Source organism: Microtus pennsylvanicus, chromosome X (assembly GCF_037038515.1).
Source record: "Microtus pennsylvanicus isolate mMicPen1 chromosome X, mMicPen1.hap1, whole genome shotgun sequence".
Classification (NCBI taxonomy): domain Eukaryota; kingdom Metazoa; phylum Chordata; class Mammalia; order Rodentia; family Cricetidae; genus Microtus; species Microtus pennsylvanicus.
In genome coordinates this window covers 137,703,206-137,728,665 of record NC_134601.1, presented here as the reverse complement: position 1 = coordinate 137,728,665, position 25,460 = coordinate 137,703,206, and the positions used below count along the sequence as shown (strand labels likewise).

Genomic DNA, 25,460 nt, shown 5'->3' with positions numbered 1-25,460 from the left:
CTGTATGAAGGTGTCAGATCCCCTAGAACTGGAGTTACAGACAGTTGTGAGCTGCCATGTAGGTGCTGGGAATTGAACCTGGGTCCTCTGGAAGAGCAGCCAGTGCTTCTTAACCACTAAACCACCTCCTCAGCCCCTACTTGGGGCATCTTAATCATTGTGGTTGCCCTTAACCAAAGCCCTTCTGAGGAAGCTGTGGGAGACGGCGAGCAGCTCCAAATCTGCGTGAAGGTGCGAAGCTGGGACTCTGCATCTAGACTACAGAAATATTTCCAAGAAAGTTTCTAAGGGGTCCATCGGATTCTGCTGGCACACGGTATTTCCCAAAAGAAAGTTTTCCGAGAGGACAATCTAGGTGGGGGTTCTATTGCTCAGAAGGCACCATGTACTCAAAATAATAAATGAAGTATTTGTTATTGCAATAGTCAGTGATAGAACATGGATCCCTGAAGTAGACTTTTTGGAAGCCTGAGAGAAAGGAGAGAGAAAAGGCTTAGAAAAGTATGCAGTTTTGGTCTGGACATCTGCCAGAAAAGCTGGGTAATGAAGGATTAAAATGAAAACAAAATTGGAAAGGAAACAGGGGTAAGGAAAGGGCCACAGGGATAAAGAACTGGCAAAATGAACATCCAAGAGATGAGGCCCGAATCTCCGTTTTGTGAGGAGCTGAGGGCATCGAGTGTGGGGAAAGCAGGCCAAGTTCAAACCCAGTGAAAAAGAAAATCCTGCAAAGGCAGGAAACACATGAGCCTAGAGGGAAAGATGAATCCAGAACTAGAGGAGAAAGAGAAAACAGAAGTGATTTTAACAGGAAACTGACCAGAATAGACATGCGCTGTGTCATTGGAAGGGGAATGGAGAGAAGCAGCGATCAAGGGGAGGAGAGTTTACATGTTCAGAGTGGAGGCTCTTCAAAGGACTGGCACATCTGCTTGTTTAGAGGGCAAGAGCGTGGCACGGAGTAGGGAAGGCTGGGTGTGTGATTTGGCTAGTGTCCTGATCACAGCTCAGGATGTAGTAGAAGTGATTGGTTTGGTCACTTGGCCTGATCAACATTTTCTAAAGTGTGTTTCTCCCTCCTTCTCTCCCTCACTTAACTTCTTTCTTTCTTCTTTCTCCCTCCCTTCCTTCCCCAAAGGCTTGGGTAGGAGGACAAGGGGTTTTACAAGACTGTACACTGGGAGTCAGCAAGATGGCTCAGTGAGTAATGTACTTACTGCCAAGCCTCAGCCCTGGACTCACATGGCGGAAGGAGAGAAGCAACTCCAACAAGTGGTCTTGTTCCACCTGAGCACCATGGCACTCATCCACCCCCTACACACACACACACACACACACACACACACACACACACACACACTAAATATATGCATACATAGATACATAGCTAAATATAAACAATCATTGAAAAGAAGGCATCGAGAAGGAAGGATGGAGGCCTGGCTCGTGACATCTCCCAGGCTGCTAGCTGCAAATATTACAGCAGGGGCCGAGCCTTCCCTGCCTGACTTCTGGCCTTGAATGTCTTGTCCTCTACGTCAAGGCCCAGTTGATTTCTGTTTGCCTGCACTGCCTTCCTGTGCCTTAGGCCGTACAGTGCCTTTGGCTGGGGTGTCTCAGGAGCCCTTGCTCCATAGGCTGAGATTCAGAACTAAGATTCTTGAAGCTTGGAGTCACAGTTCCGCACGTCTTAGCCACAGTTCTGCTTTTGACCCTCCCTTGGTTTTGCACGCGGTTCTCATGTTTGAGACCCTTCCTTGAGAATCTACTTTCTTTTTTTTTAATTGTTTTTATTGACCTATATATTTTTCTCTGCTTCCCTCCCCTTTTCCTCTCTCCCACGACCCCCACACTCCCAATATCCTCAGGAGATCTTGTCTTTGAGAACATCCTTTCTAATCCTCTCTGTGGCTCCGGGTCCCACCTTAGTCTTTGGCAAGAGCATGAGGAGGCTCCAGCTGCTAGAGACAGGTAACTGTCACCCTTGCCCATTGTCGCCTTGGTGTCTAAGCACCATACCTGCACTCCTATCAGATGTGCAAGTACCCTTAGGGACACTGTTCATTTCTGTTTCTCTGTTTGTGTGTGTGTGTAGAGGTCAGAGACCGACGTCAGATATCTTCCTTAATTACATTCCACCTTATTGTTGACAGGGTCTCTCATTGAACCTGCTTTGGCTAGAGTGGCTAGCCGACGAGTCACCCAAGATCTATTTCCCTCACCCCAACATGGGTGGGTGCATGGGATCCAAACTCAAGCCCTCATGCCTACTCGGCAGGTACTTCACCCACAGAGCCACGTCCCCATCCTCCCAATTTTGACCTTTCTAATGTTGCTTGTGACACACAGTGAGCTGTCCTTTGCGGTGGCCATCAGATGGCATGGGTTGTCAGCAACACTGGCAACACCAGATGCTGAGCCTGTGACCTCACACCCCTGCAGCTGTGCCCATCTCCATAGCATCTGTTTCATTTCAGAGGTGTTGGTTGCAACTTGAGTGGTCAGTCCATCCAACCTGCCCATCTTGCTACTGCCGACTTAATCATTCTCACGTGGTCTTTTTGGACTTAAAAAAATAAAAATCAATAGCTTGCTTCAGTATTTTCAAAAGTATTTTGCTAGTCGGGTTGTATATTTAGCTACACCAGAGCCAAGAAGAGACTAGGAAAAACAAACTTATAATTCAGAGACGTGGTAGATACTGACATTGGCCCATTCATAGTCCCTTGGCCCTCATTCTTCCCGCACAAGACCAATACTTCTACTGCAGGAACCTGTGGCTAGCAGCCTGTGCACTCTCCCCCAGCTATGGCCAGCGCTAGAAATTAGCTAAGCGCCAAAGAATGTAGCTGGGATTCAGCTAAAGATAAAGACTCTAGTTTCCTGGCTTCGGGTGTGTGTGTGTGTGTGTGTGTGTGTGTGTGTGTGTGTGTGTGTGTGTGTGTGCACGCGAGATTGGCTTTTACAGTGTCTCCTAGGGTCCCCCAGTGGTAGAGCCTCAATTGCCCATACCTATAACATGTTCGCCCCACTTAGCTTCCTCATCTTGTTTGTATCACTTTCCAGCTCCCCTACCAGCTCTTGCCGAGCTTTCCTCTCTCCTTGTGCATCAAGTTAATGCTCGTGTGCCTGTCTTTCAGGAATCCAGACTAAGACAAGTCTCACAGTCATGGTTAAGGATTTCATAATTTTCCTGAGAGATACTTTTGAGCACTTAGCACAATTATATTTGGTTTTTCAAGACGGGGGTTTCTCTGTGTGTAGCCCTGGCTGTCCTGAAATCTCTCTGTAGACCAGGCTGGCCTAGAACTCACAGAGTTCCACCTGCCTCTGCCTTCTGAGTGCTGAGATTAAAGGTGTGCGCCACCACCGCCTGGCACAATAATAAAGTTTTAATGCTATGTATGAGAGAAGCAAGCAGCAAAGGCTCATAGGAAGTGTACTCTCTACTTGGGTCATGTGGGTTCTACTAGCCTTTGAGATATTAATAGGGGTTATGAGATTTTGTGGTCAAATCAATTTAGGTCAAGCAAAATTAAGCAAGTTTATTTCCTGGGTACTCCTGTAGGAAATGTGGGACTTAGCAAGTTTCCATATGTCTTCCCATAATCCTCTGCCTCAGCCTCCCACGTACTGTGATTATAGGCCTGTGCCATATGCCTGGCTGGGACATAAAATTTTATATATAAAAACTAGTGGACTAATGAAGCAATCAGGCCACAATCAGTCAGATGCACATGACTTACAATGCATTATACACACAACATACATAGACTCTCTAGAGCAGTGGTCCTCAACCTTCCCAATGCTATGACCTCATAGCATCAGTTCCTCATCTTGTAGTGACCCCCAACCATAAAATTATTTCATTACTACTTCATAACTGTAATTTTGCTACTGTTATGAATTATAATGTAAATATCGGATATTCAGGACATCTGATTTATGACCCCCAAGGGATCCCGACCCACAAATTAAGAACCACTTATCAGAGAATGTTGAAGCCCATGTGGGTCCAACATAGATAGTTATCTTCCCTAACTGGGACTGGTACAGAGTTGCAAGAAATAATCAGACGTAGCTAACGTGGTCATGATGGAAGGGCATCTCAGGGTCTTTTCTCCTGCTGATCTCCTGAAGATCTCCCATGTTTATTCTCTAAACAGCTTAGATATTATCATATCAATTGAGCAGGAAATACATTAGATTCGTATCCTAGGTAACCAGGTGAATGGCCTTCTGTCACGTCCTGTTTTCCGAGTATGCTAGCTGTCACTAGGCCATGAATTAGCATCTCTATAAGACTTCCTCCAAATTACCAAGAAGTAAGCACCAAACATCCTGACCAGTTTCAGCCAACACCTGTCCTCAGGAGATCTACATTTCTAACAAAAGGAAAGAAAGGAGCAGTATATCCTTGCTATTGTTACACAGAGACAGATTGTCTGCAGAGCTACAAGACCACCTCAGATCGGGCCTATGGCTTTTATGCCTAGCTGCTACACCATAAAGAAATATGGGCCTACAAGAGAAACCACAAAAATTTTTGTGAGTCCAATGGTGGTGATACACACCTTTAATCCTAGCCCTTGGGAGGCAGAGGCAGGAGAATCTCTGTGAGTTCGAGGCCAGTCAAGTTCCAGGACAACCAGGCAAAGAAACTCTATCTGGAAAAACCAAAAAGAAAAAGGGAAAAAATGAAAGAAAAGAAAGAAAGCTATGTAAGGAGATAAAATAAATAACTACCAACCCCTCAAAATATAGACAGTGCTATAATAAATAACTCCCCACCACTCAAAATATAGACAGTGCTATAATAAATAACTACCAACCCCTCGAAATATAGACAATGCTATAATAAATAACTACCCACCACTCAAAATATAGACAGTGATATAATAAATAACTACTCACCACTCAAAATATAGACAATGCTATAATAACCTACTGGAAGTTAGGGAAAATAAAACAGAAACAGAAAGCAGAGAATGAATAGAAAACCAAGTAAATTTCAAATGTAACCATTTGCAAATCTGTAATTATATTAAATTTAGTGGTCTGGTGTACCAATTACAAGGCAGAGGTTAGCAGAGAACATTTGAAAAATGAACCAACTCTATATTGTCTACAAGAAACATGTTGCATATATAATGATAGTAGTTTGAAAGTGAAAACACAGACAAGTTATATAATTCAAGTATTAATCAAAAGAAAGCAAGATTGGCCATATCATCAGATAGAGTGCAGAGAAAATGCCACTGGGCGATGGTGGCACACACCTTTAATCTCAGCAGTCTGGAGGCAGAGGCAGGCAGATCTCTGTGCATTTGTGGCCAGCCTGCTCTTCAGAGTAGTTATAGGACAGCTACACAGGGAAACCCTGTCTCAAAAAAAAAAGAAAGAAAGAAAAGAAAAAATAACAATCCAATATTATTGCATTACATAATAATCAAAGGGTTTGTATATCAAGAAGGCATCAATTTTTGTGTGCATATGCCGCATATCATGGAGCTGAGCATATGAATCTAAAATTATAGGAGTGAGGACTGGAGAAATTGCTTTGTGGTTAAGAGTACTTTCTGCTCTTGGAGAGGACCTGAGTTCAGTTCCTAGCACCTATATGTGCGCGCACACACACACATACACACAAATTAAAAATAAAATAAAACTTCAAAGAAAAATTATAGGACTGGAAGGAGAAATAGACAAATCTACAACTATACCAGGATGTCAATGTTTTTCTTTAACGATCAATAAACAGTGAGGCAGAAGAAGATAACACAGCCATCCACCAACTGGATGGAGTCAACACTGAATAAGCCAACTGACAGCAGAATGGATTATTTTCAACTGCCCATGGAACTATACCAAGGTTCTGGGCCATAAGGTGAACCTTAGCAAATTCCAAAGAAAGCATATATTGTGATCTCTATTTTGTGGTGTCATCAGTAGCAGAAGGCTAAGAGGAACATTTCCAAAGCTTTAGAGACTAAACCTAACACTTCAAACAAAAGAGGAAATCTCAGGTGAACCTAAAATGTATGCTGAAGTGAGTAAGAATAAAAGTAAAAAATGTATCAGACATAGTACTACTGAGAAGAAAGCTAAAGCAACAACGCCAACAGTAGCTAACAGCAATCTGGGATTTAATCCCACCTCAAGAACAGAAAAGACCAGAGTACAGCTGAGAGCAGGGAAGAACAGGTTTAGACAGGACGAGAGAGGTCACTGAGGTTGAACACAGTTAGACACCAAACAAAAAGGTGATTCTTTGCAAAGGTCAATAAAATTTGGGGCAGTTCTACAAATTCATACATGTGACAATATGACAGATAAAACACATGCCTTTTGCCAGTGTCCACTTCTTGGTTTGCAAACTACACAGGAACTCTACGGAATGTAAGACTCAGAAAAATCAGGCAAAGGGTTTGCAGAACCTGTCTGAGTCACGTTTGCACTGTCCTGTGGCTCTGCTATCTCAAGGGAAAATGGGAGCTACCAGTGTGAGACAGGCCTGGAACCCCCAGTGCTTGGGAGACTGAGGCAGGAGGCCCTTGAGTTCAAGGCCAGCCTGGCCTATACGATGACACCTTATCTCAAAAAGAATACATTTACAAGTTTTTAATTCAAGAAATTTGGAAATGGCTGTGCAACTGAAACGTTATTTATGGAACAGTGCTGTGGTTTACAATGTTTTCTAAAATTCCTGACAGGAAAACTCCAGGGTGTTAAGAGGGCTTATAACAAATGTTCTTAATAATACAAGGTTCTGGGACTTTCCAAGAGCCAGACTGTCTTTGTCTAAAGGTTGTCTCATCTCTCAGGTTCCTTCTTAATTAGTGCTGCTGAGGAGAGAACAGCCAGCTTCCCATAGACTGCAACTTCTTGTTCTAGACGCAAAACTTTCTCAGTGTGAACAGAATCTTCTTTGACTCTAAGTAGCTATGACACATGTTCTTGTGTCCTTTTTAGTGTATACATGTGTGTGCATGCACATGTCTCTGTGTGTGTGTGTGTGCACGCATGCTTGTGAGTATAGCTCAGCATAGTCTGGAATTCCCTGTGTAGCCCAGGCTGATCTGAAACAGTTGACCCTCCTGTCTCAGCCTCCCCAAAGCTGCTATTACAAGTGTGTGCAATCATGCCCTGTTCTAGTCTTGAAGTAAAATAAACTCTTCAGAATCTTACACATAAATAGCAAATAGCAAAACAAGCTCTCAATTGGCACTTGTCTAATAGATTATCACAAATACAAATGGAAGATCTTTAGTTATGGCTTGCAGGATGCCATTTGGTTGAATTCAGCCCAACTTTCTTCCAGTCATTAAAGCAATTCATTAAAAATTATTTCTTCATGTGTGTGTTTGTGTGCGAGAAAGGGAGGAAGGGAGACAGGAAGAGAGAGAATGAGAGATGGAGAGAGGGGGAGAGGGGAGAGAGAAGAGTCTGTGGCTGGCCTAGAACTCTCTCTGTAGCCCAAAGGGGCCTCAACCTCACAGAGTTCCACCTGCCTCTGTCTTCTGAGGGTTGAGCTTGAAGGCGTGCTCTGTGATGGTCACCTCAAAGTAGTTTTCAAGTCTGTTTGCTAGTTATCCATAAGGAGGGTTGTCTTCCATCTGGCCACTCAGCTGTAGGCATTTGTATGGTTTTCTACCTTTGTCTCTTTTACCCCAGATGCTAAACAGTGCAAGGTTCAGCAGCCCTGGAGGCGAAGGATGTGGTTTTGATGTCAAGAAAAAATTCAACTACAGGGAATAATGCTAGCAAATTGTCTCAGCAACTAATGTCAGCTCCAACTCTTTCTCTTTTGAAATAAAAGATTGGTTCCAAGTTTGGAGTGATGGTGCACGCCTTTAATCCCAGCATTCAGGAGGAAGGAGGAAGAGGCAGGCCGATCTTTGTGAAGTGTTCCATACCTGCCAGGGCTATATAATGAGACCCTGTCTCAAAATTAAAAAAAAAAATTGAGCAAGTACAGTGGTGTATAGCTTCAATTCTGGCATTTGTGAGCCATGAAACAGGTGGATTTCAGTGGGTTTGAGGCCAGCCTGGTCTACATAGCAAAGTTCCTGAAAGTATGTTAGCTGAGTTATTATTGTTGTTGTTGTTCTGGTGGAAGCTCCACCCCAACCCCTGGCATCCATATACCCAAAGGGTCTGGGATGTTCTGGCGGGAGTTCCACACCAAGCCCTCCCCCATCTCTCTCCAAACCCTACTGCATCTCAGAAAGCACACCAAATGATGCCCCCTCTCACAGAGATGCTCAAGATCACTCCCACAGGGTATTTAAAATGCCACTGAGAAAACAGACACATTTTCTGGTCTTACAGTTTTCCTTTCCCATCTCCTCTCTTGGGGGCTGGAGAATCATCCGGAAACATTTTATCCTTTAAACCTGGGCTTTTTCTAATTCGGTTTGATTTAGTCTGATTTGGATTTCTGTGTCGACAGAGAGGCTTATCGGGGTGTAGAAACTTTTCATTTATTGTTATTATTATTATTGATGTTATTTAAAGGTTTGATACAGTATAAGTAGCTATCTTTAATGAGAAGCAGAGGGAGAAGAGTCTCTGAGTTCGAGGTCAGAATGATCTACAGGGCAAGTTCCAGGACAGCCAGAGCTACACAGAGAAACCCTGTCTCAACAGAATCAATAATAATAAAAATAAATAAAAATAACTATCTTAAAAAGATTTTATTTTTATTTGTAATTACACATATACACGTGTGTCTGAGTGGGAACTTGTGAGTGCAGTGCCCACAGAGGAGAGACATCAGATGCTCCCGGAGCGGAGTTACAAGCAGTTGGGAGCTGCCTGGCGTGGATGCTGAGAACCAAACTGAGATCCTTTGCAAGAGCAGTACATGCTCCAATGTTTTTGATGGTTATTTGTGAATTTGATTCAATTTTATAAAGTTTACCATGCATTACTAAATAAACCAGTGGTGAACAAAAGAAGTAAAGCCTACCAGATTTAAGCTGTCAGTCAAGATGCTGAATAATTCTGTAATGTGTTCAAGACTTAGTCATAGGCCTAAGGAACTTTAATGCTTTAAATAATTCTGCCTCGTCACAATTTACCTGAACAACTGGCCAGAACTTGATGCAAATATAACCAAGGGAGTGAGAATATCAAAAAAAGGAAGTGGGCTGGGGCGGTACTGGCTAGTGCTGGGACCTAGGAAATTCTTCATGCTACCTATGGGCTATACCACTGAGCTAAATTCCTAGCCCATCCTTTTTCACTTTTAGTTTTTACTCTTTTTAAAAATTATTTTATTTCGTTTTGTTTGTAGTTTATAACTTTTAATTTTGAAACAGTATCTTACCCCAGCCTGAATATGAACTCACAGCCCAGACAGGCCTTGAACTTCCAATCCTCCTACCTCTCAAACTCCTGAGTAGTTGGGATGACCACCAGGCTCAGCCCACAAATCTTGATCTCCTGCCCTCAAACCCAACATAGAATCAAAAGAAGTTAAATATACACAACAATGCACAAAAGTCAAATCTCTTAGCTGTGCTTCCGGTAGCCGACGCACGAATGTTAAAGCAGATGTAGGGCTGGGCATGGTTCCCTGGCAAGTGCTTGCTGCCTGAGCATAGAGACCCGAGTGTGGAGCTCCAGCACCCACTTAGAAAACTGGATACAGTGGCACATGGCTGTAATCCCAGAGCTGGGGCTCTCTGGCTAGTCAAGCCTAGACAATCGGTGATCTCTGGGGTTCATGAATGACCCTGTCTCAAAAATAACATGGAAGAGGGGCTGGAGAGATGGCTCAGCCATTAACCGCGTACTGGTCTTGCAGAAGACCCAAATTTGTTTTGACACCTTCTGGCCCTGAAGACATCTGCACTCATGTGCATGGATAACCCCTCCACACACATGCATATGCACAATTAAAAATAACCATAAATCTTAAAAACTAATAAGGTAGAGAGCAATGGAGGAAGACAACAATGTCAAGTTTTAGCCTCCGCGTGCTCACACGTGGGTGTGCACAGGCATTTCCACTTGCACACATTGCACCTACGCACAAATATACGTGCCTATATGGTTTGGCCGGGCAGTGGTGGCGCACGCCTTTAATCCCAGCACTTGAGTCAGAGACAGGCGGATCTCTGTGAGTTCGAGGCCAGCCTGGTCTACAAGAGCTAGTTCCAGGACAGCTAGGGCTGTTACACAAACAAACAAACAAAAAGCCCCCCCAAAACAAACAAAAACCAAATGTATATGAATCACGTTTGATATTTATAACTGATCTGTGCATGGAAAAATGCACTTCTGGTTTTCTTTTTCAAGTACTTAATAATTAGAATTTATTTTTAAATCAAACTATTTCCAACCAAAGGAGACAGATTCAGGTAAAACAAAAAAAATGCAAAGTACACTGATTTGGATCACGCCTTATAAAAGAATCGACACACACAGAATTCCATCGGCTCTTTGATGCACAGTCATTTTTATGACAATAGGTAAAAAATTTAGAAGTCTCCAAATCAGGTAACTTTTTAATTTAACTGTGTAACTTCTGTTCGAGGAATCTGTTTTCACGCTGAGCACTTTATAATATCATTGGCCTACAAAGACTTGCAGCATCCCATTTATAAAATGGAAAGGTAGTCTGGCAGTGTTTCACAACCACACGCTCTAGGCTTTGGCTCTTCTTCAGAAGAAATAGTGAGCCAATAAGAAACAGATTCATTGGCCCTTGAGAGGCAGGAGCATCAGGAGTTCCCTGCCAGCCTTGGGTACCTGAGGCCCTGTCTCAAATGAGAAGAGGCAATGGAAGGGGGGAGATTTCGCCCAGCAGGAAGAGCAAAGGACTGCTAATAGGCCTCAAGGGGTTTGGCCTTGATTGCTTTGCCCAGGTGCAGTCAGCATACCTCAGTTAGGAGCCCAGCTTCAGGAAATAATCCATATCATCCCCTGACCATAAAAATGTTATCAATTCACAAGCAAGGTTTTTGTCATTATTTAGGCAACAAAACGGCTTTAGATGAGAAAAGACTGTGGTTGAGAAGGCTTAACCATTCAACTGAGAACGCGGTGGTATAGGTCCTGTGCGGCACATAGGAGGCCCTGGCTTCCATTCCCAACACCACATGAACAAAAGACACGAATACAAAAAAAATGTTCTAGCCAGTATTAGACACTGACAAACTTTTATTGACTCTAAATGGAATAACAGTTTGCAAATTCTCATTATCCCCCCACCCCCCCCAAGCAAAGAAGATTGTAAAGTTGCAACTGACCAGCCTACTTAACACATTTCACTTAAGGAGAAAAGACTTAACACTTAAGGAGAAAAGAATTAACACTATGTCTACTTATCAGGAAAAACCACAGTAAAGGTTCACGATTCAGCCCAAGATCCCTACAGTAAGCAAAATGAAAAGGTTGGAACTTCTACTGGCGGTCACTTGACAGATTATTCGCTAAAACACCAATTAGCTAACATTTTCAGGACTACTGTTACAAAGATACTCAAAGCCCGTGTCATTAAAGCTACATTGTTCCAAACACATGGCAGTGAACTATTTACCCATCTTCCTTTGGAGGAGTGAACCAGCCCCTCTTCTCATGCATCTGCACAACAGAGTCATAGGACTGCTGGGCCGTTTCTAGATTATATTGATTCTTATCTGCTCCAAAGCGCACCCTAGCTTTGCCTTTGACTAAGGTGGCATTGATCTGCATGATGACCGATTCTATGGAGTAGGCACTGCTCCAACCCTGTTTAGTGAGCAGTTCCATACACAATGCCCCTCCACCCAAGACATACCCTCCAGACAGAATAGGTGACTCGACGCGAACAAACGGAGGGTCAAACGGAAAGTTATCCTTAAAAGAAAAGTTAAGCAAAATATATTCTGTGCCTTCTTGTTCTTTCAGAAGCTGAAGATCACCATACAAGGGACTATCAGGGTCAACCTTCCTCAGTTTAACGTGCCAGTCATATAAGCTGTCATTTATCAGTTCCACGGAGTAAGTCCCTGACTTGTAACTCTGCGATTTGTATATCTCTCTCAGTTCTTTCATAAGTCGACTTGAAGCATGCACTGATCCAGACACGGTACCATTCAAATGGTCTTGCCTTTGACTCTTCCTAATATTCTCTAGTATTGCCAAATGTTCTTTCTCAATCCCTTCGTCCTCTGACTTTTTGTCACTACTAGTATCTTCTTCTTTCAACTCATAGTGATACAAGTCTTCCAGCCCGTCAGCTGCGTCTTCCTCTTCATCCTCCGAAGGCACCTCTTGGATGGTCGCTTTCTGAGCGATGGGGACCGGCTGGTCCAACGTCTCCACATCCAGGTGCTCAGGCAGGTTATATAAGCTGCAGAGTTCACAGATCAGCCACTTGAGCTGCTGACGAAGCGAACTGTTGGGCTTCGAATCTTCCAGACGTTCCAGGATCGATGTGAGATCTGGATCGTCAGAGTCCACGAACCATATCGGCGAAGAAGATGGGTAGGACTCGGTGATGGTGCAGTGCAGGGTGAGCGGCGGCGGCGAGGGCGGGCTGCCCGCCGGCGCCGGCGGCACCAGGAACTGACACTGCAGCTCATCCAGCTGCCAGCTCACGATGCGTAGCCGCTCGTGGTCCTTGCCGAAGATGGACGCCAGGAACTCCAGCTCAGCCTTAAGCTCCGACGACATCCTTCCTCTCGGGTCCTCCAAGCCGAGTGTGGAAGCTGGAAGCGAAGCAGCCCCGCGAGACGCCTGCTGGGCTGCCACCGCCCCTGGGGCCGCCGGGCCGGGCTCCCGCGGCTCCGCCTCTGCCCGCCTCCGCGACCCGCGGAGCGTGGCCGCTGCAGTCCTAAGTCTGAGCACAGTGTCGCACAATCATCTTTAGGGCCTTTTCATCTTGCATGACGGAACCTTTTGTTCTTTTTTTTTTAAATTTGTTTTGAAACATAGTCTCGAGTATGGGGGGCTGGTTTTGAACTCTGTACATAGCCAAAGATGGCCTTGAACTCCTGGTCCTCTGGCCTCTGGCCTCTGCCTCCCTGGGCACCCAGCGCTGAAATTACAGTGCCACCTCTCCCAGTTTACAGTGTACTGGGAATGGAAGCCAAGGCCAGTCCAGGCAGCCGAGCTACAGCCCAAGGTTGGTCTACCAGAGACCTGACACATCCTAGGCAGCAGATCTCCCCTTTCCACTCTTGCCCCAGGTCTCTGACAACTACCATTCTATCCTCTGTTCCAGTGAGTTTTGCTTTAGGGGGTCCATGGAAGTGATATTTGTCTTGTGATAGTTGTCCTTATAGGACAGGATTATTTCACTGAACATCTTCCAAGTTCATTGCTGTGGTGCCAGGTAACAGGATTCCCGCTGGTCCCAGGACTGAGTAACATTACCGTTGCACATATAATGTCCGTATATATCATTTTCTATTTTGTTTAATGATTGTAATTTATTTTTTTGAGACAGGATCTCTTGTGGCCTGCTGTGGTACGTCCTATATAGCTGGGAATGATCCTGAACTTCTGATCTTTCTACCCTCACCTCCTGGGTGCTTTGTGTTGTTCTAAGAATGGAACCCAGGGCTTATTCATTTCAATCGGCATTCTGGCTGCTTCTGTAGATTAGCTATCGCGAACACTGCTGCAGTGAATGCCATAGAAAAAACATCTGAGATCCTGATTTCAGAGCTGGGAGATGGCTCAGCCAATAAGAGCACTTGATACTCAAGCAGAAGGGCTGGAGTTCCAGTCTTTAGCACATTTATAAAAAGCTTGGCATGGTCCAACATGTGCCTCTAACCGCAGTACTGAGAGAGTCAGAGACCCAGAGACTGGTGGGCCTTGCACGTACAACACACACACACACACAGACAGAGACAGAAACAGAGAGACAGAGAGAATGGGGTTGTAGAATCCTAAGACCGTTGTTAAAGAGACTTCACAGTGGTTTCTAGCTCAGTGAGGGCACCAGTTTCTCCACATCCTTGTTATCACCGGGTATTTTTTTTTGGTTTTATTATTTACTTATTTATTTTTATCACGTCCCCCCCACCACGAGGTATGAAGTGGTAGTAGCTCTTGGTTATTTTCACCTGCCGTTTGCTCATCATTTAGTGAAGGTGAGTGGTTTCACAAGTCAACGCTTCCAGTCTTCTCATGAGAAATGCCTATCGAGTCCTTTGTCCATTTTAAAACCAGGGTTTGGTTTTGTTTTGCTATTGAGTTGTTAGTATTTGGAGATATTAACTTTAACCTTTATTTTTATTTTCTGTGTGTGGGTGTTTGGCCTGCATGTATGTAAACGCACCGAGTGAGTACGGTGAGTGTGGAAGGCAGAAGGCATTGCACACTCTGGGACTGGGGTTATGGATGGTTAATTATTGCCATGTGTAAGCTGAGAATTGAACCCAGTTCTTCTTAACTGCCCAGCCATCTCTCCAGCCCATGATATTAACGTTTTATTTTGTTTTGTTTTTTTGTGTTTTCAAGAAGAGTTTCTCTCTGTAACAGCCCTGGCTGTCTTGGATCTTGCTCTATAGACCAGGTTTAAACTCAAAGACCCGCCAGCCTCTGCCTCCCGAGTGCTGGGATTAAAGGTATGCGCCACCAATATATTAACCTCTTAAAAAATTATTGCATTTGTTTATTTTGGGAGAGAGCATATGCCAGGAGGTCAGGGAACAAACTCAGTGTTCATTCTCTTCTTCCACCATGTGGGGGTCTCTGTGATCAAATTCAGGTTGTCAGGCCTGGCAGCAAGCTCCTCTACCCACTGGGCCATCTTGCCAGTCTGGGATATTAATTTGTTTAGGCATCTGTAAAGTTTGAAGCATTTCTGGCATTTTACTGATTGCTTTTTCCCCTCTGTGAACTATTCTGACCCGGAACTTCTTAGTTTGATGTAATCTTACATGTCTATTTTTGGCTTTCTTGTCTGTGCTTTTGGTTTTATATGCAAAAAATCGTTTTTCTGAGATCAGTGTTGTGAAGATTTGCCCAATCCTCTAACTTGTGTTCGTGCCTAACCTGTTTTGAATTGACATTTGTAAATGATGTAAGACAACTGTCAAGCTTCTTGTTTTGTCTGTTGTCCAAGTTAGAGTTTCTATGGCTGTGATAGAATACCATGACCAACCAAGACATCTGTGGATAGCCAGTTTGGGGATCCTTATGGAGGATCACGTTACCATGTATGCCCATGCAAGAATTTATTTCTCTGCTCTTTTTTCCTCTTCCATTCTGTATGCATTTCTCTATGCCAACACCATACACTTCTGCTCACTATAGCTTTGTAATAGATTTTGAAATGAGGAAATATGAAGCATCTAGCTGTATTCTTCTTGTTCAGTATTGTTTTTAATGTTTGAAATATTTTATAATTATATACCACTTTTTTTCTATTTCTGGAAAAAAAGTCACTTGGAATTTTCTTTTTCTTCCTTCCATCCTTCCTTTCTTCCTTTCTTTTTTTGTGTTTTTTTGAAACAGGGTTTCTCTGTCTGTGTAACGCTGGCTGTTCTGGAACTCGCTCTGTAGACCAGGCTGGCTAAGAACTCACAGAGATCTACCTGCTTCTGCCTCCTAAAGTCATGTGCCATCGCTGATTGGAACCACTTGGATTTTCATAGGGATTGCATTGAAACTAAATTCTGCTTTGAGTAGTATAGATATATTAGCAATATTAAATCTCCCAACCCATGATTGCAGGAGGCCGTTCCATGCTTTAGTGTCTTTCATTCCTTTCAGCCATGTTTTATAGCGTTCAATATGTAAGTCTATCTTCTTTATTAACTTAATCCTTACATGTGTTGATCTTTTTAAGGCTTCTGTAAATGAATAAGTTGAATTTGTTTTTTTTTTATTTTATGCTTTTAGTTCGTGTTCTGTGTATGTCAATATACATGTGCATTCCTCTGTGAGTGCACATCAACGCACTCTATGCTTTCTGTGTTTGTTTGTTTTTGAGATGGGCTCTCTAAGGAACCTGTTGAAGCCCATACGGGTCCAACACAAATTCCCTAACTGGACTGGAACGGAGTCGCGAGGAATAATCAGACACAACTTACACGGTTGTTATGGAAGGGCAAAATCTCTCACATTTATTCTCTAAACAGTTTATATATCATCACATCAATTGAGCGGGAAATACATTAGATTCGTATCCTAGGTAACCACGTGAATGACCTTTAGTCCGCATCTACCTGTTTTCCGAGTATGCTAGCTGTCCCATAGGCCATGAATTAGCATCTCTATAAGACTTCCTCCAAATTACCAAGAAATAAGCACCAAACATCCTGACTCTTAAGTCAACAGCTTTAGTCAACATCTCTTCTCAGGTGATCTACATTCTAACAAAAGAAACTAGGAGCAGCACATCCTGGCTATTGTTAAACAGAGACAGCTTGTCTGCAGAGTTCGTGACCACTTCAGACCGGGCTTATGACTCTTGTGCCATACAGAAATATGGGCCTACAGGAACCTGGAATCTCACCAGTTTTGCTAGATTGGCTGGAACCCAGGAACACGGGATCCACCTGTCTCTACTGTGACCTCCCCCAGCACTGGGATTACAGACTCACACCGCTGTGCCCACCTGGTGCTGGGCATCTGAACATGGGTTCTTGTGCTTATACAGCACAGCACCCATTTTACCCATGGAGCCATCTCCACGGCCCTAATATTGTTTCCTTAGTTCCCTTTTAAAGATTCTTAGCTAATATTACACTGAAACAACTAATTCTTTTCCTTTAAAACAAAACAAAACAAACAACTTCTCCCTAAAACAAAACAGCAGCAGCAGCAACAAAGCAGCCAAGCTCTTTCTGTGCAGTGCAGACTGATCCTCAGCCTTCTGAGTGCTGGGGCTGCGGGAGTGTGAGCAGGCCATCTCTGACTTTTTAACAAAGCTCACTCAATTCATTTATTACTTCGAATAGTATGCATATATAAGTGTGTTTGCAAACTTGAGGGTTTTTTATGTTCCAGAATCATATAATCTGTGGGCAGATGATTGAAATTCTCCTTTTCTTTCATTCTCTTGCTTAATCGCTCTGCCCCGGACTTTCAGTACTCTGTGGGGTAGACAGGGTAGAAATGGTGTCCTCCCAGGCTCTTACCATTATTACCTGACGCTCAGCACACATGGTGCTTATTGTGCTGGGTTCTTTTTTCTATTTCTGGTTTGTGAAGTATTCTTCTGCATGTTTAATTCTGGGAAATGATTCTCCTAATCGTGTAAGAGGCTCATGTGATTTTCGTCCTTTGTAGTGTTGGAGTGCCTGTATGGCATTCATTTTTATTCACGGAACCACTCTTTCATGCCATCTGCAGGTCTCATGGGGTCACTTTAGTGTGCTGCTACATTATGTCATTAATAAATTGCTGAACGTATTTACATATATGGTTATTGAGCTAGGGGTTGGAACGACAGCTCAGTGACAAAGAGCGCTTGCTGCTTCTCCAGATGAGCCAGGTTCAATTCCCAGTACCCACAGTGTGGCTCACAACCATTTGTTAACTCCAATTCCAGGGATATCAGAAACCCTCTTCTGGCCTCCACAGGCACCAGGCATGCATGTGCCGCACAGACATCTATGCAGACAAACCACCTATACGCATAAAATAAAAATAAATGAATCTTTAAAAAAACATCTTAAGTGGGTACTGAGCTGTACTCCCCCCCCCCACACACACACACCTTGTGTCATTCACAGCTTTGTATAAGAACAGTGCTCACTTTGCATAACAAACTGAGAAGTAGCCCTGCCTCTTCTGTGTTTTCAAAAAGTCTGGGTGTAGGGTCCGGGTCTACCCTTGTTCCTGGGGTGCATCTTGAGGACAGTTTCTGGTCAGCCAGCTAACTAAAGCATTCTGTTTGTTCCTGTGCTCTCCCTGCCCCGCCTGGTGATTAGCTATAGGGCATTGTTGACTCCATCTTTGGTGTGGTAATTTCCCACCTGCCTGGGCAGAAATCCTTGTGCAGCAACTAGGTATATAAGGATTTCCCCAAGGTTGAATAAATGGCATTTGGCTGATCTCCTTCCAAATGACCCAGGTCTCTTTGTGTGTTCTTTCAATCTCCAGGCCCTTGCCCGGCTCGCATACGGTATAGTGGCGTGCGAACTGTACCAAGGAGGTAACACAAAATCAGGTGTTACATCTGGGAAAGATTGGCATTAATTTTTCTTGAAATGTTTAGTAGAATTCACCAATGAAGCCATCTACTCCTGCGTGTCTCCTACCCTTCTCCCCTCTCCTTCTCTTTCTCCTCCTCTTGCTCTTCTTCCTCCTTTCCTCTTCCCCTGCTGTCCTCCTCCCCTTCTTCCCCTTTCTCCCAGTTTCCTCCTCCCCTGCTCTTTCTTTCCCCTCTTTCTTCCCCTCCTCCATCTGTGCTTCTCTCTGTAGGGCCCAGGTTTCACACAAACTGTCACTGAGAATGCACTCTGAGCCCTGTTGCCGAGCTTTTCTTTACCAGGGTTTTAACTGCTCGGCTGCTTTATTTCTCCACACTAGAGTTGGGAGCATATAACATTTATTTTATAAAGTGTGGCAGTCACAACCTTCGGGAGTTGGCCCTTACTACCAGAGAGCTCCGAGATCCAGCCTGGGCTATCAGGCTTGGTGGCAAGTGCTTTTACCTTTACTCCCATCTTGCTGGCTTTCCTTTTTGAAGGTAGCTGTTTATTACTAACTGGAACCGCTAAACATCCCTCCTAGAGCTGCTTTTGCTGCATCACATACATTTTGGTATAGTTCATTTCCTCCTTCCCTCTCTTCTTCCCATTTTCCTGCTCTCCTTTTTTCTTCCTTCTTTTTGGGGCACTGGGCCTTGTGGATTCTCACCCCACCCCAGTTCCTGTTGTGTTTTCATTTTCATTGATCTCAAGGTGTTTTCTGATTGCCCCCTTGTCTTCTTTTTTAATTGTCGTCTGTTGTTTGATTGCACATATTTGTGAATTGCCCAGGCTTATCTTTGCTACCGATTCCGAGCTTCATTCCACTGTGGTCAGGAAGCTGTAGTCGTCTTAACTTGGCTGGACCTCTTTTGGCTGCTCTCACATGTGAGAATGTTCTGTGTGTGCTTCAGAAGAACGTGTGTCTTGCTGCTGTGGAGTGGATCATTCTACTCTTACCTCATTGGTAGTGATTACATGAGTCTTATTTTTTTCTTTTTATTTCTTTGTATTTCCTGTGCTTTCAGAGGCCAGAAAAAAAGTGTCAGATTCCCTGGAGCTGGAATTACAGACAGCTCACAGCTGCCCAAGGACATGGATGCTGGGGACCACCACAAGTCGTCCACACTCCTCACATTGTACCATCTATCCAACCCAGCCACATCAATCTGTGGCCCTGTATATTTAGATACCTGATGCTGTTTGTACATGCTTCTACGCTTGCTATGTCTTCCCAGCGAACTGTCCCTGCCAGCGTTCTGTAATGTCTGTCTGTTTCATGTTGACAGTTTTTGCCCTGCTCAAATGTGGTCACCCTGTTTTCTCTCCCATCCATTTGCCCCCAGTCTTTGTTCTGGCCTCTGGAGTAAAGCTACAGGGAGCTTTTTTCTTCCTTCCTTCCTTCCTTCCTTCCTTCCTTCCTTCCTTCCTTCCTTCCTTCCTTCCTTCTTTTGTATTCTTGGTGCTTAGTGTTTTCTGAGTTCTGTCCTTGCTCTGAGGTGCAGAAAACAGGTTCCCCAAAGCAGAACCATTGAGCACAGGCTAACTTCCCCTTTTTCCTACACACTGGGAAGCCAGGAGTTGTTCTGGCCTGCCCTCTGTACTCAAACTCTGGTGAGTCCTCAGCTGCCCTCAGGCATCAAGAGACTTCCAGACTCCCTGCTGTCGCCAGAAATCAGTCCCTCAGGCAGCCCTGAGAAACCCTGATGTTGACCTTTTGGCTCCGGTCTGCTTATCTGCACCCTCACCGGAGAAGCTTCCAAGCCCTGTGAGCCTATCTGCTGTCTTAGGGGAAGCTTTCTCTGCAGTCACTGCAGGCTGCCTTGCTCCAAGTGACCTGTGGCATCTGAAGCATGCTGAGTTCTGTCAGCACTCTTGAGACAAGGAAGACAGAAAGCCAGCCCCTCAGGTGGCCCCTGACCCCAGAGAAGTCAGAATGCTTGATATCCAGTTCACTTCTGTTTTTCCCTTCCCATGGAAGAAAGAGCCAGGGTACTGAGTTCCCACAGCCTCGGGTGGGCCTGTACTGATGAGAGAGACTCTCCGTAGGGAAGGTGCCAGTGTGTCCCAGCCACTTTCTCATGAAACTCTTTCTCCCATTTCCTAGGATGCAGGAGCCACCTGGCTGGCATTTTCACAAAGGGAAGAGGCCCACACTTTGATGTGGACACCTTGTCCCTGTGGGAAGAAAAATGGTTATGGTCCACAGCTTCTTAATCTGCCATGTTGTTGACGTCACTGTGATTCGGCATGTCAAAAACTGTTCTCATGTATTAGCTCTGCAAAATTGGGAGCTTCCTTGCGAGGCCTTTATAGAGTACAAGACACTTTGTATTTCTCCCTTCCTTATTTTCTCTTGACCTCCTCCACTCTCCCTTTGTCCTGCCAACTGCCTAAATAGTCCCCACAACCATCCCCCTTTTTTCAAATCTGGGATTCACATGTAAGAGGAAGCACACCATATCTTTCTTCCCAATTCTGGCTCCTTTTGCTTAATATTATGGTCTCTAGATGCATCTGTTTTTCTGCAAATTATATACTTTCTCTCTTCTTTATGGATGAAGAAAACTCCATTGCAGGAGCTGTTAGGATGACTCAGTGGTTGAGGGCTACTCTTTCAGACGGCATGGGTTCAGTTCCCACCACCCACATGGCAGCTCAGAATTGTTTCTGGCCACTGCAGGCATGAGGCACACATGCAGTGCACATGCATACATGCAGGGGGAAAACATTTATACACATAAAATAAATGAATCTTTGGAAGAAATAAAAAAGACCTCTGTTGTGTATATGAAGCCTGTTTTCTTGCCCCATTCACCGGTCAGTGAGCACTGGGGCGATCCCATGACGTGGTTATTGTGTGCAGAGATCTCTAGAGTAAGTTGGCAGTGCTGAGAAAATGCCCAGAAGTTCTGTCTTTACTAGTGTTTTAGGTATCTCCACGGTGATTTCCACAGTAGGTACACTAATTTACATCCCCACCAACAGTGTCCCAGGGCTCCTCCATCTCCTGTTTTCACCCACATTCCTTCTTGTTTGACTTCCTGATTATGGCCATGCCGAATAGTGGAGATGAGATCTTAGCATAGTTTTGATTGGAGTCTCTTTTATTCTGTCTCAGTTTCTTAGCTGAGGTCTTGTTCTTCCATGGCTATGCGCTGAGCCTGGCCCTACCCACCTGGCAGGTCTCCGTCTTCTATCTCCCACAGGCACTTCCTTCTGATAGGCCTCTTCCCTCCAGACTGTCGGCATCTAAAAAGCTCCTGGAGGACCTAATCAGCACACAGGCTGACATCAAAGGCCCTGGCTTGGCCTCTTGATTTTCTTTTCAGGCTAATGTTTACCTTGTGAAAAACACTCTCAGGAAGATGTCCGAATGGTTTTCCACCAACCCATCCTCCACCACCACAAAGTTCCTGTGGCAAACTGGAGGCTGGTCAGGGAGCCTCTTCCTCCATTTTCCTGCTGTGTAAGAATGACGACCTGGCTTCATCTCTAGCAGAGACAGAAAAGCCACATGTGGTGGTCTAGGCACGTAATCTCGTTGTGAAGATAAAAAAAATGACCTATGCATTGGCAAATGAGGCAGAGATGGGAGGATCCCAGAGTCTTGCTGGCCAGGCAGTCCAGCTAAATCAGCGAACCCCAAGTTCAGTGAGAGACCTTGTCTCAAACGATGATGTGAAAACCACTGAGAAGGCTATTCAAATTTGACCTCCGGCCTTCAAACACAATTGCACTTGCATACATACACCGCATGCCCTGGCTTGCGTGACAATGACCCCCATAAGTTCATAGTTTGAATATTTGGTTGCTGTTGGTGGAACTGTTTGGAAATGATTAGGAGGTATGACTTTGTTGGAGGAGGTGCTTTACTGTGAGTAGATTTTAAGGTCTCAAAAGGCCATGCCTAAAACTTGGAACTTTAATCCCAATAGCCGCAGAAGCATGTGGCTTTCTGAGTTTGAAACCAGCCTGGTCTACATAATGAGTTCCAGGACAGCCAGGGCTATGTAGAGAGATCCTGTCTCAAAACAATGACAACAGCAACAAAATAAAAGGCACATGCCAGCTGGGTGATGGTGCCACATACCTTTAATCCCAGTACTTGGGAGGCAGAGGCAGGCAGATCTCTGTGAGTTCAAGGCCAGCCTGATCTACAAAGCAAATTCCAGGACAGGCAGGACTGTTACACAGAGAAACCCTGTCTTGAAAGATATGAAAACAAAACAAAACAAACCAACAAAAAGCCCATGTCATTCTCAGCTAGCTTTCTTTGCTTCATGATTGTGAATAGGATTGTTCTCCGCTGCAGCTCCAGCACCATGCCTACCTGCTGCCATGCTCCTCACCATGATGGCTGTGGACTGTCGCCCTCTGGAACCGTAAGTGAGCTCCCAATTAAATGCTTTATTTTGTAAGTTTTCTTGGTCATGTGTCTCTTCACAGCAATAACAAAGTGACCAAGACACACATACAGAGTATAGGATGGACTTAGAAATTCCTTTTTATCCATATCAATTAATCATGTGTGTGTGTGTGTGTGTGTGTGTGTGTGTGTGTGTGTGTGTGTGTGTTGGGGATGCAAGAGGCATTTCATGAGATGGGCAAGTACCTCGTCACTGACTGGGTCACATCCCCATCAGCTAACCTTCAGCAATGGGTGCGGAAATACTGGAGAGATGTCTCAGCATTAAGAGCACTTACTGCTCTTGCAGAGGACCTGAGTTCTGATCCCAGTATCCACTTAGCAGCTCACAACCCATGTAATTCCATTTCCAGAGGCTCTGACACTGTCTTCTGGCCTCTAAGGGCGCTGCATGCATGCGGTACACTTACATACAGACAAGCACACATATGCCTAAGACAAAAAGAAAAAGAAACTGTATGCTTTTTTTTTTTTAACAGACTATGAGATACTAGGCAGGGAGCCATGTCCTTGGATGACAAAGAATATCACATTTGTTTGCAAGGCTCGACTGGGAAGTCTTTAATTGGATGAAGAGGGATTGGAGTTATCATTCGTCACTGCCACCATCTGGAGGTAACACTAGAATGTTTGTTACCACAGGGCCCTGTTAGCATGAGTACCCGAGCCTGTGAGGTCTGTGTGTGTGATAGGCTCAACACAGAGAAACCCAACTCCACTCCCAGCAGCACCTGCTCGTGAATGCCGAGCCTTCTTGCTCTAAAGTGCTACTTTAGGCACTGGTTCTGAAAATTGAAAATATGCTTTTTCCTCTTCGAGAGTGACTTGTAACCCTCTGATCTAACTTCTGCCAAAGTATCAGTGAAGCTCGAAATGACTCATTGAAAATGTCATCCCAGAAGCCCTGATATTACAGAGGATTTGTGACATGCCTAATGATCTCCATCTGTTTTCAGCCCCATGGCCCTCGCCACCTAACTCTTCCTCCTTGTGCAACATTCTGCAGTAGTGTCTCTACAGTACTGGATGGCAGCCTGGCAGGGGACACTAGCCAGCCTAAACTCTACCCAAAGCGGTGCCAGTATCCTTGCCGTTATCTTGCTCCCTTAACCCTTGCCAGCTCAATTGAAAATGTTACTTTTACTGGCAGTGGTGGTATATACCTTTAATCCCAGCACTTGGGAGGCAGAGGCAGGTGGACCTCCGAGTTCAAGGCCAGCCTGGTCTACAGAGTGAGTTCCAAGACAGCCAGGGCTACACAGAGAAACCCTGTCTCAAAGAAGAGAGAGAGAGAGAGAGAGAGAGAGAGAGAGAGAGAGAGAGAGAGAGAGAGAATAAAATTTCATTTGCTTTCACCAGCCATGTATCTATTTTTGTAATGCTGTGGATGGAACCCAAGACCTTTTGGTAGCATTCTCCCCGAGCTACGTCTCTAGCCCCACGACCAACTTTAAAGTGAACTACGCATCACCAAGTGCTTGAGTGCTTCCAATTTCCTTTCAGTATTTTACTTAAAAGCTTCCAGGAAAGAGGTGTCTCACCAAATAAAGGCTTGCCATCAATCCTGATGACGTTAGTTCAATCCCCAGAATCCCAGGTAAAGGTGGAAGGGGAGAGCTGACCCCTGCAATTCTGTCTTCTGACCTGTCTGTGGATGTTATGGTATATGTGTGTGTGAGTTCACACAAACACAAAACAAAAACCCTGAATAAATAAATAAACATAATAAATTAAAATAAAAATTCCCAGACGTGGTGGTTGGTGCACACCTGCAATCCCAGTATGCGGAAGAGGAGGCAGGAAGATCAGGAGTTCAGGACTAGCCTTGGCTACTTACTGTGAGGCCAGTCTGGGCAATTGGAGATCTTGTCATAAAAATAAACCAAAACAAACAACCTACCCAAAACAAAGCAAAGCAAACCCCCCATCCCAAATGTCAAGCTGTAGAATGGACGCTTTCCTTGGCTGTAAAATCACACAAATCTTTAAATATGTATATTTGTGTGAGTGGCAGCGCAATAAGGAAATTGAACAGCTCTGTCACGGGATCCTCCTCCCCTCTCTGTGGTCACATCCACCCATGACCCACACCACTGATCTGTTCCTGTCGCTGGACTTTTATAGTTTTAAGACTGTTCTAGAAGAATCATACAGGGGATCTCTTCTAAAACTGGCTTCTTTCCCTCAGTGTAATGGTTTTGAGGTTCATCCAAGTTTGAGTTTTCTATTATTATATCAACAATATAGTATTATTTTAAATATTTTTATATTTTTTTTCCAGAGACAGGGTTTCTCTGTGTAGTTTTGGAGCCTGTCCTGGAATTCACTCTGTATACCAGGCTGGCCTTGAACTCACCTCTGCCTCCAAACGCCTGCCCGTCTCTGCCTCCAGAGTACTGGGATTAAAGGCACACACCACTACCAAGACCCAGCCTAAATATTTTTATTTTTAGGTGTGTGTGTGTGTGTGTCTGTGTGTTGGTGTGTGTGTATGAGTGTGTGTGTGCTCTCGAATGTGTGCACAGAGTATAGGTGCCCTGGAAGACCAGAAGTGTTAGATTTCCCCAGGAGCTAGAGTTGAAGGTTAGTGAGATGGCTCACATGGGTGTTGGGAACTGAATCCAGGTCCCCTGCAAGAGCATCACATGCTCTTAACCACTGAGCCATCTCTCTAGCCTTCATCTAGTCTTTCCTGAAGTTATATTGCTGAGTAGAGTTCAATTTTAATAATCAGATCGCTCATTGTTTACCTAGTCACCATTGAAAGACATTTGGGGTGACTTCCAGTTTGCAGTGAAAGGGAAGGAGCTGTAAGAAAGGGAAGGAGCTGTAAGAAAGGGAAGGAGCTGTAAGAAAGGGAAGGAGCTGTAAGAAAGAAAGGGAAG

The 25,460-nt window shown here is 44.5% G+C and overlaps 1 pseudogene; it reads right to left on the bottom strand.

Moving 5' to 3' along the window:
- Nucleotides 1-11,201: 11,201 nt before the first annotated feature.
- On the bottom strand, nucleotides 11,202-12,760 carry LOC142841337 (ubiquitin-conjugating enzyme E2 Q2 pseudogene; annotated as a pseudogene).
- Nucleotides 12,761-25,460: the final 12,700 nt, after the last annotated feature.